The sequence below is a fragment of the Lissotriton helveticus genome, chromosome 4_2 (assembly GCF_964261635.1).
Source record: "Lissotriton helveticus chromosome 4_2, aLisHel1.1, whole genome shotgun sequence".
Classification (NCBI taxonomy): domain Eukaryota; kingdom Metazoa; phylum Chordata; class Amphibia; order Caudata; family Salamandridae; genus Lissotriton; species Lissotriton helveticus.
This window is the reverse complement of record NC_136064.1, coordinates 57,616,387-57,632,483: the sequence shown is the minus strand read 5'-3', so window position 1 is coordinate 57,632,483 and position 16,097 is coordinate 57,616,387.

Here is a 16,097-nt window from a genome sequence, read left to right as displayed (position 1 = left end):
GCCTCCTCCTGGCTTGCGAGAGAGGAGCTGATCAGTGTTGGTAGATGGAGATCCTGTTTTGTCACCAACCGTGTTATGGAGCTGAAGATCATGTTCATGACCTTCCTTAATATCCAGAACATACAGCACTCATTACAAAGGATACTTTTGGCAAGTAATAATGTAAGTCAGCAATTTCCATTCAAGGCCCAGAAAAAGATCTTGCTGGCATAATTTTAAATTATTATGGAGTGGCGGTGCAACCACAAAGCAATAGAGAAGGTGTGCTTAGACACCTCTAGCCACGTGGAGTCATAGTCTATGGAAATATCAAATGGGGCCTCCTTGCCAAAATATCACCAAGGGCTCTAAAAAGCCTTGCAGCAGCTTTAAAATCAACTTTTGTTCTGACGCTTCTGGAATGACCTGTATAAATGGGACACTGTCTAACAAGGACAGTTTACTACAACACCTTTACAAAATCTTCCCAAGTTGATTTCAGTAACAGAAGTGAGTCTCTCTGCAAATGTGGCACTTGTGGTTGCACAAACTGCACCCTGAATTATGCTGATAACTCCAAATGTCATCATTTAAGTACGTGGTAGGTCTTAGGACTTTGAAAAAGCTTTGTGCAAACGTTCCCAAGTACAGTTCTCTGCACAATTCAGCAATACAACACGGCAAATATAGCTATGAGATAATCCAATGCCACTGTCTATTGATCTAGGACACAGGACACAATTTACATGATCCGCGTCTATCATCAGGCTCCCAATACACAAAGCATTCTTATCCTCAGCGTAAGATTACTCAAATATTCCTGTCATCAGCGTAAGGCTACACAGAGAACTCCTGTCGTCAATGTAAAGTTACACAAAGAACGCTTGTCAGCACGCGCACCGCTAGGTCAGCGCACCCCTGCCAAGGTGTCGGAGACTCCACCAGCCAGGTCTGGTGTCAAACAGAGATTGCACAAGTCACCTCCTGCCAGCAGACACCAGGGACTTCAGGCACTCTTGGCAGACACACTGCCTGTAGACGTCACTACTGCAAGCTACTGGAGTAGGAGCCTACTGCCACGAATCCCGTTCGGTTTCAGCAAATCCAGTCGTGGTGTTCTAGTCACTAGACTTTCCAGAGAGGAGTTGCAATGCTTGTAATATTATTATTATTATTATTATTATTATTATTATTATTATTATTATTATTATTATTATTATTATTATTATTTATAATAATAATAATTATTATTATTATTATTATCATCATCAATTATTATTTTTATTATTGCTGTCGGTCATAATATTAATAGTATTAATAATTATAACCATAATATTAATCATAATCATAACAATAACATTAGAACTAAAATGAGTAAGAATGCATTTTAAAATTATCTCATAATTATCCTTACTATTACTACTGTTAGAAATAGTAGTAGTACTAATAGTAGTAGTAGTAGTGTAGTAGTTGTATAGTACTAGTAGTGTAGTTGTAGTAGTAATAGTAGTGTAGTAGTAGTATCAGTAGTGCTGTAGTAGTAATAATAGTTGTAGTAGTAGCAGTAGTGTTGTAGTAGAAAAGACCTAGGGTTGACTTCCAGCCAAATTTCCAGCTACCGGCCTGTCACTCATCTACAACAGCTTTGAGAAGTCACGTGTTACTGACAAATCACCCCAGACATCCATCAACACAAGCAATTGACTGCACCCAAACTGCAAATCTTAAAATTCTGTATGATTCACTGCATGCTGAATGCATGTCTAAAGCCTCCTCCCTCATGCTTTACAATTGGTTTTCAACATGATCGGTCATGAAGGGCTCATTACAGTCCTTGAAACCTGAATGAGCTTTAAAGGAGAGGCTCTGAGCTGGGTTACCTCTGGCTCAGGTGAGCGTAAACAGCTGGCAAGGTTGGCAAACACCTCCTCAGGATCTACCCCAGAACCCTCTGCTGGTCCTCACAATTCTGCTCTTCTGCATGTATTGTTCAATTTACATATGTAACCATTAAGGCTCTTGAAGGAGGAGGCAGTGGTTGGCATATAAAACAGCTCAACGTTAAGGATTTTCATATCAAGATATATATATGCACACTGAAAAACTGCTTTTCTAACCTGTTCAAATGGATGCCTTTGACCTTTTGAAGGCTCAACTAGGAGAAAACAGAATGTATTCTCATAAAAGAACCCCAAAAATCTAATTTTTATTTTTTTATTTTTAAAGGTTCACCTTTTTGCACATTGCCAGCTCTGCACCTACTCCAGCTACTGAAGTCAAGACGCTGGGTTTATGGATTAGTCCCAATATATCCATGCTTCACAAAGAGACTGCACTACAAAATTTGCCAGAGCTCCTATTCTTCCGTGGTAAACATAGATGTTTCCTCCATCCAGAAGACTTTTGCTATTAGGCATTATTATTATTATTATTGTTATTATTATTATTAATATTATTATTATTATTATTATTATTATTATTGTTATTATTATTATTAATATTATTATGTCATCCTAATAGGCATTAATAATTTTTTTAAATGATAAGCAAACTGTTATACATTCGGCTGCTATGTAGGCCTGGGTGGAGTTCGGCTAAGCAGAACTCCGCAAAATGACCCAAAAACTCTACTGCGCTAAGCAGAGTTCTGCATGCGGCTGAGTGCATTAGGTCACGCCACTCGGGCTGACTTTTAGCGTCGGTGTTTGTCCCACACCAGAAAATCAGCACAAACTGCACCATGTGCAGCGCACGAGGGCGCTGCTTCTTTCTGCCACTCGAATAGATGTTCTACTCGAGCGGCAGCTTCCTCAAGAGAACAGATGGTTTCTCAACGCGAGCAGTCGCGCCAACTACAACCGCATGCGCTGAAAAATCTTGCTAAGAGGTGGTCTAGCGTTGGATTCTCCTTGCTTGTGCTCAACAACTTAACGTTGGCAAGCAAAGAAAAAACTCTGTTCTGCAGGTTTTTTGGAACTCCGTGTGCTCCACAGAGTGTGGAAACTCCATGAATGGAGCGGAGTTCATCACCCAGGCACTACTGCTATACTGATTTCTGGGACTGTTCTAAAGGATCTCCATTGACTCTCTCTAAATGCCAGAATAAATATCCCCTCTAAGGTCCTACAAGAGCAGCTTCTGGAGTACCTTTGTTATCCTCAAAATCTCTGGTGGCAGCAAAAACCTCCAAAGTCTAGATACGCTGCACCTGAAGTGGACAATCTAAGCCCTAAAACCAAGCACTCGGAACTCACAAGACTGTTAATGAATCCTTTCTGGGGCAGCCTCCACCCTTTGGAACCTTTTGGAACCCTTTCCTTATCAAACTGAAATATTCAGATACTTGGATTGAGTCCAGCAAAATTAGAAAAAAAATAATTAATATTCTCCATGTCCTCCTCTAGAGTAATCTTGTTGATCTCCTCACCCCAACGTTGGTGGTTTCTATTTCTTCTCTGTCTCTTCTGACCAGCTGCTGCATCACTTCTTCCTACTCACACTGCCCCCTACCTATGTAACTTAATTCGCTAACCTCCTTTTCTTGTTATTCCTCGTGTTCTCTAGTGCTTCACTACCTAGTCAGTTCTGCTTGTTTATTTTTTTTCTACCTCATTATGTTACTCTTAGCCTCACATGTGCTGTTATACTCAATTTACTCTTTCATCTTGAGTGATGTAATATGTGAGGTCATTAGCAGTGCATTACGGGGTTGTACATTATAGTTAGCTTAGCTAACTATAACTGCTGAATTTCTCTGGTTTTGTATGAGCCTAATTATAATGTCCCTGTAACCTTTGTTTTTTTTAGTGAAACTTTATTTTTTTATAACTCTTTTTACTGAACAAAGCTCATTGTACAATGCAAAATTTGAAGAAGCACTGCGATTACAAGGGTACAGTAAGGTGTAAAATACAGCACTTAAGGTGGCCAAACCACACCCTTTGCACCTAGGTTATGCAGAAGAGTGCGTGAGTATTAGGTCTGTGTAAAACTTTAAGCTGTATCAATCTGAACCTTGCTTGGATAGCCATTTCCCTAGGTCCTTATAGGGCCTCTTTCCAGTCAGCATCGTCAATGTGTCCTAGGTCATCTGTCCAGGCCTGCCTCAAGGGTCCCAGTCAGTTTCCGGGGGCTCGCTGACACCCCCTTGTCTGGGATGGGGGTCTGTGAGCAAGTGGTTCTCTAAGGGGGAGGAGTCTAGGAGGTTTGTCTCCTCCCGATTATGGACTCAGAGGGCATGTACAAGTTGGAGCTATCAGAGCTTTTCGGCATCTGACAACTCATGCTCCTGACTAATAAATTACCCAGGTGCTCGATCACTATCTTTGACCATCTCAAGAAGCCCCTCAGGTTGGAAACCTCAGTCAGTCACTGAGCCACAGGGGGATCATGGCATTTGACCTTGCCCGCCATCCCCAGGCAGCACTCTGCCTCGTTCCGACATTTAACAACGGTTGGTGTGTGTGATGGTAGGCCCTCCCTCCACAAGCTATTATGCAGGATAGTTTCATAATTACTATTAGTCATAACCGCTCTGTCGACCCTGTAGGCCGGCTCCCCCAAGTCTGAAAATAGCAAATCGTTTATCACCAGGAGCTGCAAGGCCCAGTAATATTTTTGGGTGTCTGGGATTGCCAAACCTCGGCCATAGACTCTCCTCTGTAGTTTTCCCAGAGCAATATGCGGTGTCCCCCCATTCCATAGTAATGTCCGGAATTCATGATCGATCTGCCTAAAAAAGACTGGTGGTATTGCGTAGGGTGTATTTTAGAGGGCGCATAAGAGACTGGGTAAGGTCATCATTTTGTACAATGCCGCCCTGCCCATCAGAGACAGTGGAAGGGTGCACCAGTGTGCAGCATCAATGAGGAGTCGGTCTAATTGTGGGGTGAGGTTAAGCTGTATGAACAGCTGCTAATCACAAGTCACAAAAATCCTGAGGTGCGACTGGGGCTACATATCTCATCTGGAGTCTCGGGGGAGGCCCTAACAGAGGAAACACCACTGATATTGCCCACATTATTCAATTGCCCAAGTAGCTACAAAAGAGTTAAAAAAATATGGAGTATCCTGCTACATAAAAGTACGGTCTGGAGATGTACGGCAGGATAATGTCGGCGCATAGTGAGACATGTTCCTCCCAACTGCTTAGCGACGGAATGCCCAATATCGGTGGGTCACGACGGATCCAGGATGCCAATGGCTCCAGCGCCAGGCCGAATATTATGGATGAGAGTGGGAAGATTCTAGATGACACTCCATTGATTCTCATTCTAGCCTGAGGGGCCTGGTATAGCAACCTGGTCCATTCACAAAACTATGGACCAAAGCCCAGTCTTGTCATTGTGGCAAAAAGGTACAGCCATTCTATGCTATCAAACGCCATTGTGGCGTCCAGTGCCATCAGTGCTGACTGTTACACATGCAGCAAACTTGTCATGTGCAGGACTCCATACAGTCTAAGCAGGTTGAGGCGAGTACTCCTGCGTGGCATAAAGCCAGACTGGTCCACATGGTCAGCTGAGGTGAGGAAGGTAGTGAGCCTGGTTGCTAGGGCCTTGTCCAAGCCCTGCACCTCTACGTTCAATAGAGAGATTGGCCTATGAGAGCTGCACTTCTCCTGGGGTATGCCTGATTTGTTTATCACCGCAATTGTGGCTGTACACTGGTGCTATAGTAAACATCCGGTCTCTCTGGTGGCCCGGAACATTTCCAGCATTGGTGCAGCAATATTGTCAGACATGCCCTTAAATAATTCAATGGGCAACCTGTTAGGCCCCACCTCTTTCTGGGACTGCAGGGCCCTGAGGTCCGCCGCTAGTTCATTCCCCATAAGATCAGCATCCAGGGCCTCTGCCACCTCACTTGTGAGCATCTGAAGGGGAAAGTCCTGCAAGAACTCCTCACAGTCGGCTCAAGTTCTGATGCTTGTGGGCATGTAGAGGTCTTCATAGCAGGACACAAATGTGTCTGCTATATCTGAGTTTGTAGTATGTAGAACTCCACCTATGTCCTTGACTCTCACCACATAAGAACAGTCCCTGTCTCTCTTCTCAAGCCATACCAGTAGTCAGGAGGCTTTGTCCCCAAAATCATATCGGTGGTGCTGTGTGGCCAATGCATATGTCCAAGTTGCATTCTCCGCCAAGGGTTGTTGAAAATGTTGGCACAGAAATAGCCTTTGGTGCAAGTCAGACCCCATTCGTTTGCCACTATAATCTCAAGGTTCAGTGAATTTCTAAGGTTTTTGATTCTATTTTCGACGTATAACAACCCTTTACCCTTTGGCTGCTTATGTGAATTTCTAAGATTTTCAGATTGTCTTTCCTAATGATAATGTCTCTGTAACTTTTGTTTTTTTGAGTGAATTACTATGGTTTAACTAGTTGTCGTGTTTGCAGAGTGGTGGAGAAAGGGGCAAAGGGGGCAGGGCTTCCAACTAGCTCTAAGGAATCCTGCTATGCCGGACTTACTGAAGGTAACAGGAGAGCTACTGGGGCCCCAACAACCCTCAGCATCGAAGACGATTTTATAACCCAAACAGCAGTGCGCCAGGAGGCGTGATTGCAGATTGGTGGAGGAAGGCGGCATGGTCTCCGAACAGCTCTCAGCAATTCCACCTTGTGGGTAACAGGAGGGCTAGTTGGCCCCCAAGGAAACTCTAGAGCCAAGGGGGCATCATCCCGCAACCAGCAGAACCCTAGGAGGCGCATTTGCATAGTGGTGGAAAAAGTGCATGTGGCTTTTTTTTAATGAATTACTATGTTTTTTTAACTAGTAGTCGTGTTTGCAGAGTGGTGGAGAAAGGGGCATAGGGGGCAGGGACTCAAACTAGCTGTAAGGAATCCTGCTATGTCCAACTTACTGGAGGTAGCAGGAGAGCTTCTGGGCTCCAAAGAACCCTCAGCATCCAAGAGGATTTCATCAACCAACCAGCAGTGCCTATGGAGGCACGATTGTTGAGTGGTGGAGAAAGGGGGCAAGGCCTCCATAAACCACTCAGCAGTTCCACCTTATGGAACTCATTGCAGGTAACAGGGGGGCTTGTTGGCCCCCACAAAACCTCTGGACCCAAGAGCAATTCATCCCCCAATCATCAGTGTGCCAGGAGGCGCATTTGCAGAGTGGTGGAGAAAGGGACCTGGACTCAGACAACTTCTCAGCAATCCTGTTGTGTGGGAATTACTGGAGGTAAGAGGAGGGGTAGTTGGTCCCCAAGGACCCTTTAGAGCCCAGGGTACAACATCGGTCAACTGGTAGGTCACCAGGAGGCGCGTTTGCAGAGTCATGGAGAAAGCGGGTGTGGCTTCCAACATCCACTGTGTGGAACTTACTGGAGGTAACTGCAAGGGTAGTTGGTCCTCAAGGACCCTCTGGAATTAAGGTGACTTAATCCCCCAACTAGTAGTGCGCCAGAGGTGCATTTTCAGAGTGGTGGTGAAAGAGGGTGGGGCCTTTTTTATTTATTTTCATTTATTCAGTGAGAGGGCATCATGGCCCCCCTCCCGGGCCAATTTGAGCCCGTCGGGCCCCATCCCCCAGGGCCAGGCCCCTCCGTTAGGAACCGTTGGGGGAGCCTCAAGACCCCTGAGGTCCCTGCTGGCTACCCAAGCAATTTGGCTGTTTCCCTGCTCGCATGACAGTGGGCAGGAAACAGACAAATGCTCCGCTATCAGTAAGGGAGAAGCATTTGTGAGTGATCGCTTACTGAAAGCAGAGTGTTTGTTGTGGCTTGGTGGGAAGCTCCCACCAATCCATAGCAAACTGCAATGTCCCAGGGGTGGGCACCTGGAAAATTGCAGGAGCAGGTCGCTGGGAGTGGCAGTCCCCAGGCAAATGTTATCTTTAGCCCCAGGGAGGTGGTGGTCCCAGAGGATATGGGTCTGCGATGGATCCCCTTCATTATTTTGTTCTATTTTCCCCAGATTGGTGGTAGTCCCCAGGGATGCGGGTAAGCCACGTGGCCCCCCCACATTTTTTGTAATTATTTGCCATGGGGAGGTGGTGGTCCAAAGGGCTGTGGCGGTCGGCATGGCCACCCTGCACTGTATTTACTTAAAGACCCAGGGAGGTGGTGGTCCCCGGCCTGCGGGGGCCGTACGGTCCCTCCAAACTCATTTTTATTCAAGCTCCAGGGAGGTGGCAGTTCCGGGCCTACTACAAGCCCTAGGAGGGGGCCCGGTTCGCCCCCTTTTTGTCCAGACCCCAATGCCCCCGGGACCTGGCCCACCCGGGGGCAAAATAAAGCAAAACCATGGGAGACCACGTTTTATTTTATTTTTAGATATCAGTAAAATGTGCTGATCCGGCTGTGGATTTTTTCAAGATTTTTTTTCTTCATGGTTTTTAGCCTTGGCAGGGTCTCTGGGAGAACCCTGCACCATGCCCAGGGGCTCAGGATGACCCTACCCTGGCCCCTTTTTAAAAAAAGTTTTTTGTGGGACTTGGTTTCAAGCCGAGTCCCAAGATGACTACCAACACTTCCTGGTTGAAGTGTTGGCAGTCATTCAAATTTCAGTAGGATCCATGAGTCCACTGCAAGGATCCGTGTCTCCAGATATCTATAATTTTAAACTTAAATATCTCAAAAACTACTGAATGGGTCTACAACAAATCACAAAAAGCACCCTTTCTGGACCAACATCTTGTTTTCAGCCACATTTGGTGTAATTCTGTTAAGCAGTATGAGCTGTAGTTGTGTTCAAAATCCCAATGGGAAAATATGGGGGAAAAAGCGTTTTGGGGCCCCCCTTTTTTCTTGGACCCTGCTTGACAGATCATCCCGCATCTTTTAACACATTAGCTGAACCGATTGAAATTTTTTTTGACCATTTCGTGGAGATTTGTCAAGCAAAACAAAAATGCATTTCCTATGAAAACTATATATGTATGGATAGGCCAAATCACCGAAGGATGCTAGTTCACAGTTACCTATCGGGGAAAAGCCATATCAGGGAAAAGCAACTTTGAAGGATTTCTTTTATTGCCAAGCATGTAATAATTCAAATAACTGCAAACAAATATTGGTACCCTAGAGCAAAAGGAATTTTTAAATACTAAAATGTGGTGTATTTACTGGACTGCCCTTGCAAAAAAGATATGTTGTAACTGCAAAACTAAAAGTGAACAAACATATTCTAAACACAAAAGGGCAGTAACCTTGCGTGATTTCACATATCCAGTAGTGAAACATTTTGCAAACAAACATGGCAGTGAAGCAAGTAAACATATATTTGTGGGCATTGATTGCGTTACCAATCAATCATAGCATTTATAAAGTGCACTACATACCCGTGAGGGTCTCAAGGCGCTGGGGGGGGGAAGCTGCTACTATTCGAAGAGCAAGGTCTTGAGAAGTCTCTTGAAGGTTAGAAGGTCTTCGGTCTGCCGCAGGCGGATAGGGAGGGTGTTCCATGTCTTGGCCGCGAGGTGGGAGAATGATCTGCCGCCTGCGGTCACTCTTCGGATGCGGAGGACGGTGGCGAGGGCGCAGTCTGCGGAGTGGAGCTGGAGGGTGGGGTTGTAGAGGCTGAGTTGGCTGTTGAGGTATGCTGGTCCGGTGTTGTGGAGTGCCTTGTGTGTGTGGGTGAGGAGTGTGAAGGTTATCCTCTTGTTGATAGGGACCCAGTGCAGGTCTCTCAGGTGGGGTGTGATGTGGCTGTGGCGAGTGATGTTGAGGATCAGGCCTGTGGAGGCGTTCTGGATGCGTTGGAGCCGTTTCAGGAGCTTGGTCGGGGCTCTTGCGTAGAGTGTGATTCCGTAGTCCAGTCTACTGCTGACGAGGGCCTGGAGGACCATTCTTCTTGTTTCAGTGGGGTTCCACTTGAAGATCCTGCGAAGCATGCTGCGGGTGTTGAAGCAGGAGGAGGAGGCGGCGTTGACCTGCTTCGTCGTGGAAAGGGTGGAGTCGAGGATAACCCCTAGGTTGTGTGTGTGGTCAGTGGGTGTAGGGGGTGCTCGAAGTGCAGTCGGCTACCAGGAATTGTCCCAGGCCGAGGGGGTGGATCCGAAGATAAGGACCTCCGTCTTGTTCGAGTTCAGCTTCAGACGGCTGTTTCTCATCCAGTCGGCGACGGCCTTCATTCCTTCGTGGAGGTTGGTTTTGGCGGTCTTTGGTGAGGGAGAGGATCAGCTGGGTATTGTCGGCGTAGGAGATGATGTTGAGGTCGTGCCGTCGTGCGACGTGGGCGAGTGGTGTCATGTAGACGTTGAACAACATTGGGCTGAGGGATGAGCCTTGGGGTACGCTGCAGATGATCCCATTGGCTTCGGAGCGGAAGGGGGGAGGCGGATGCTCTGTGTTCTGCCGGAGAGGAAGGAGGTGGTCCAGTCCAGGTACTTCTCTTGGATTCTGGCGTCGTAGAGGCGTGTTCGTAGTGTGCGATGGCACACCGTGTCGAAGGCGGCTGACAGGTCCAGGAGGATGAGGGCCGCGGTTTCTTAATTGTCAAGCAGGGTCCTGATGTTATCGGTGGCGGCGATGAGGGCAGTTTCGGTGCTGTGGTTGCTGCGGAACCCGGACTGGGACGAGTCCAGGATGCTGTTCTCCTTGAGGAAGCTGGTCAGTTGTTTGTTGACGGCCTTTTCGATGACCTCCGCCAGGAACGGGAGCAGGGAGGTGGGTCAGAAGTTCTTGAGGTCCTTGGGGTCCGCCTTGGGTTTCTTGAGTAAGGCGTTGATCTCTGCGTGCTTCCAGCTTTCTGGGAAGGTCACTGTCTCAAAGGAGATGGTGATGGTATTCCAGAGATGGGGTGTGATGGTGCTGCTGACTTTGTTGAAAATGTGGTGTGGGCAGGGGTCTTCCGGGGATCCGGAGTGGATGGTGTTCATGATCTTGATGGTGTTGTCGTCATTGATGTTAATTCCAGGAGAGCAGGCGGTTGGTGCGGGTGGTGGTCTTGGGAGCGGGGGTCTCAGCAGTTGCCGGGGTGGTGATGCCGTCAAAGCTGTCATGGATGTCTGAGATCTTGGGATGGAAGAAGGTGGCCAGCGAGTTGCACAAGTCTTGTGAAAGTGGGATGTCGTTGGTGTTGGAGCCGAGGTAGGAGAGTTCTTTCACGATGTTGAAGAGCTCTTTGCAGTTGTGTGCGTTATTGTCGAGGCGGTCTTTGAAGGAGGTCCTTTTGGAAGATCTGATGATGTGGTGGTGTCTGCGGGTGGCGTTCTTGTGGGCTGTGTAACTTTCTAGTGTTCGTTCACGGAAGCAGTTTTTTTCGAGTTTTCGGTAGGTTCGCTTGGAGGCCTGGAGGTCTTCGGTGAACCAGCTGGATTTCTTGTTGGCGTGGGTGTTGGAGGGCTTCTTGAGCGGGGCGAGGGTGTTGGCGCAGTCATTGATCCACTGTCTGAGGTTACGGGTTGCGGCGTCGGGTTGGCCGGGTCTATGGCTGGGCTCTCCGCGAGGGTGGTGGTTAGCTGGTCTTCGGCGACTTTGCTCCAGTGGCGGCGAAGCATCTGCTGGGTATGATGGTGTGTGGTGGGTTTCCGGAAGATGAAGTGGATGCAGCGGTGGTCGGTCCAGTGGAGTTCGGTGGTGTGGTTGAAGAAGACGTGGGAGCTTGCTGAGAAGATGGGGTCAAGCGTGTGGCCGGTGGAGTGGGTGGGTGTTGTGACGAGTTGTCTTAGTCCGAGGTTGGTGAGGTTGTCAATCAGGGTGGAAGAGTTGGAGTAGTTGTTATTCTCGAGGTGGAAGTTCAGGTCCCCGAGGAGGATGTAGTCCATGGAGGCGAGGGCGTGTGTGCTGATGAAGTCGGCGATGGAGTTTCTGAACTGCGATCAGGGTACGTGGGGTCTGTAGACCAGGGTACCTCTGAGGGTGGTGTTGGGTCGGTGTGGATCTGGAAGTGCAGGTATTCGGCGTAGCTGAGGGTGTCGTTGGTGTATGTCGAGATTTTGAGAGTGTTCCTGTGGACAATGGCAATTCCTTCTCCTACTCTGTTGGTGCAGTCCTTGCGGGTAATCTTGTAGCCTTCCGGGATGGCTATGGCAATGTCCGGTGCAGAGGAGGGGTTTAGCTGGGTCTCCGTCAGGAAGGCGACGTCTGAGGTATTGGTGTCGAGTAGGTCCCAGAGTTCAACGGCGTGTTTGCAGGCGGAAAACAGAAAATGTCTCCATTGAGATACTTTCCCATTAAAACAGGAGACATTTTTTCCCTTAAGCAATCTCCTGTGAACAAAAATTATTCAAACTTTCGCAAATGCTAAATGCATTGAAATGTCACAAAATTCACGACATTTTAAATTTGAGAACTTAATGGAATGTTACTAGTATACAGCAAACTTTGCTCAAGCGAAGCTCTCACGTGAAGCCTTTCTCTCTTTTCCTTGCACCCCTACACTGTGGGTCACATAGCAAGTCTCTGACGGTTTTTGAATTTTTGCCTCAGCACAAACAACAGTACACTGAAGGCCAGCTGTGATTGGAATATTACCTAGAGCAAGGCACTGTTGTGCATTCCACGTGCACCCTCTTTTACTGAATCTAACTACAGTCAGCTTACCAGGCTGTAGAGTGAGGCCCTGAGACCCTGGTGCCCCTGTGGCATGCCAAGAGCAGTTCAAGTGCCTGGAGTATGCCAAGAACCAGGTGCACCAGTGGCAGCTTGGTACTTGTGATGAATCATAACTGCATTCAGTGGTATGTGCACAAGAAGTTGAAACACCTCTGACCATACTGCGCTACAGAAAGATCACAACTGCTTTCAGTAGAAGCATCTTTGGAAGACTGGCGCTATTGACTGGCCCAGATTGAAGCCACAGTTGGCCACTGTCTGTACCTCTGCTTTTGATCACTGCTGGAATCTGGGGTGGGTTCTTTCCTTTGTTTGGTTGGTAAGTTTGTGTTTAGGCCTGAAGAAGATCCCCAGATGAAAACCCACCCATATGTAATCCAAAATGTAAGTGAAGAGCAGTCTCTAACTCCACTGTGTTCACAAAACCCTGTCTTCACCATCCAGAGGTACATGCCCGCACAAAAGATGTGGCGTCCAGAGACAGTGATAGCATCGGCCAGGCAGGAAAAAGGCAGCACGCTCCATTCCAGAGAGCTGTGTTGGAGAATACACTACTGGGAGTGATACAATTAGACTTGACATTTTTGGCGTGATTTCCCCTGACTTTTTGCCTCTACCTCCTGTGTTATTGATGCTGTGATGGATTTCGTTTTGCTGGCTTAGATGCTTTGGGCACTTTGCCACTGCGGATCAGTGCAAGTGCTTCCTGTGTAAATTGTTATTACAATTGGTTCTCCCTGATTGGCATATTTGATTTACTGGAAGGTCCCTAGGAAAGAGCACTGTGTGTGCCAGAGCCTGTAAATCAAATGCTACTAGTGGGCTTGCAGCACTGATTGTGCCATCCACAGGCGTAGCCCTGAAAAGGTATCTCAAACCTGCCACTACAGTGTCTGTGCGCAGTTTTAAACTGCCATGACGACCTGGCAGGTGCACCTACCTGCCAGGCCCTAACCTTCCCTTTTTTTTACATGTGAGGCACCCCTATGGTAGGTCCAAGGAAGTCCCCTGGGCAGGGTGCAGTGTATGTGAAAGGTAGGACATGTACTGGTTTGTGTGACATGTCCTGATAGTGAACTACTGCCAATTCTGTTTTCACTATTGAAAGTCAATCTGCCCCAGAGGATAGAATGGGAGATACTTTGTAACATCTTACAAGTATAATTTCCAATTGGTACCGCGATTTAGGGTCACATAACGAACCATTGGGAAGAAACACATCATTGATATAAAAACGCAAAAGCGGCATCAGACATCTTCGTTCCTGGCGATAACTATTGTGTCTTTTAAAAATCACAAGTGAAGTCGGATCCCATATGTGGACGTATTTTTGCTACTAACCATAAAAATATTATAAGCTGGTCTGCATCAAATTGTGGACTTTGACAAAGACTCAGAATCATAGTTGAGCGCAATCGATATAAAGAAATAAAAGAGTTTAGAGTTTCAACGATGTCTGAAATGTAATTATCCAGTGAGGGTCCACATATATCACTACCTGTAGGGCCATTAAGATTGAGGATCAAATAATTTGTTGGCAATAGACGGTCCCCTGATGAAGGCAGTAGTGCCGAAACACGCGTAGTTCTCATCTACCGCTTGCCCTCATCAAGAGAATACCCTCTACGTGTAACATTTGCTCAATTTGAGAAGTATAGTCTAAAATCATGAAAAAATAATTGACAATGTTACTGTCTATGAATTGTTGCAGATACAAATGTATATAATATTATTTAATAATTGTTAATTATGTTTGGAACAAAGATTTTTACATGATTGAACCAAAAAAAAGCCTTATATAAATGAAATGACAAAAAATAAATCAAAAATATTTTTCTAAAAAAGTAATGTGGTTATCTATATGTTCCAGACCATGATGTATTGCGGCTACTACGTATGTACTTTTGGATTTGTAGTCAAATAATAGCTTGCTAGTTGTTTTTTACATACGTAACTTCCCATTGGGACAAGATAGAGAAATTAAGTTTAGGCTCTCTGAATTCAGAATCTGATAACGCATCTTTTAGTAAAGCTGTTTTTTAATTTGTGTGTTTGAAAATACCACTTTTAGAAAGTTGGCATTTTTCTTGTTTAACTATTCTGTGTGCCTCTGCCTGTTTGTGGATTGACTATCTGTCTGGTTTTGGATTGAGAGGGGCTGGGGATGTGCATTCACTGTAGACAGCTTCTGAGGAGCTGAGGTGTGCCTGGCCCTTCCTGGATGACTCAGAGCTTAGCTGAATGGGGCTTGACTGTATTTAGAGTAGTGGGAGGAGATTTCCTTGTACCTGAATAAGGCCTGGCTCCATTGCACGATGCTGTCTTCACCCCTGTGGTCATACTGCACCAGTGAGGACAGAACTGGTTTGGACTGGGCTCAGAGACCCTTGCACAAAGCAAACAAAGACAACATGGGATATAAGTAGTAAACTTAAATCTCAGAACTTTAGATCACTTCTGAACTCAAGAGGTCAAGGAGAAGAGCTAGAGAGCTGTGAGGAGGAGTACTGCCCTTTTCCTGTGCAATGTGTGGGGTTGGCCTGCAGTTGCTGTTTCTGCCAATGAAAGGACAAAGACTGGATCTTTGCTGTGAATCTGCTTGAAGAAGAATCTCCCAGGGCCTGTGTAGACTGGCTGCCTGTTCTGAAGTTTCAGGGACACAAAGACTTCACCCCTAGCTCCCCTGAACTCTGCTGCTGTGAGTTCTGACCTGCCGGGAGGTGCCTATTCCAGTTTAGGGCCTCTGGAGGTTGGTCCTGCTGATGGGATCTGTACAAAACACAACAAACTGAGAAAATTGACGCATCGCCCTACTTGTGGCTGTTTTTCCCGATGCAGTACCGCAGTGTGAGACGAATCTCCACGCACGGCTGTGCCACTGAAGAGACAATGCAGTGCCTGTCAGGGATGCAAGAACCGGCGCATTGTGGCATTGTGGCTGAAGAAAACCAACGCAGTGCCGTTTGCCAACACCGCATTGATCACCAGAGCATCCCACATTTCCACGCATCCCATCTATCCGGCAAGCTTTCCTGATGCATCACTCACAGACCAGAACTGGCTTGGAGTTGACGCATCACTTCCCCCTACGGTCAGGAACTGACACATCTTTTGGTTTCTCAACACTTCTCTTCTCTGCGGCTGTTTGACCTTGTGAATTTTGACGCCTCTACAGGTACTTTGTGCAGAATCACGCATCCATAGTTTATGGACCCAGTTGCTTGAAACCTTTTAAAAGTCTTATTCTTATTACATGTATGTTGGATTTTTGTTGTTTTGGTCTTGTTGAGTTTAGATAAAGATACTTTATTTTTCCTAAACTGGTGTGGTGTCCATTTGTGGTGTTCTCACTGTATTACTATGTGTTTTGAGTACAAATGCTTTACATATTGCCACGAGCGATAAGCCTATCTGCTCGTAACAAGCTACCCAGGGGGTGAGCAGGGATTATTTAAAATGTGTATCCCCTTACCCTGACTAGAAGCAAGGGTCCCTATTCAGATAAAGTTACCTATCTCTGCCAATTAGAGACCCCCATTTCAAACAGATACATTCCCCCCACACTGCCGATAGAAGCAGGCCCTGCCAGCCAAGGACTAAAAAGAAAGGT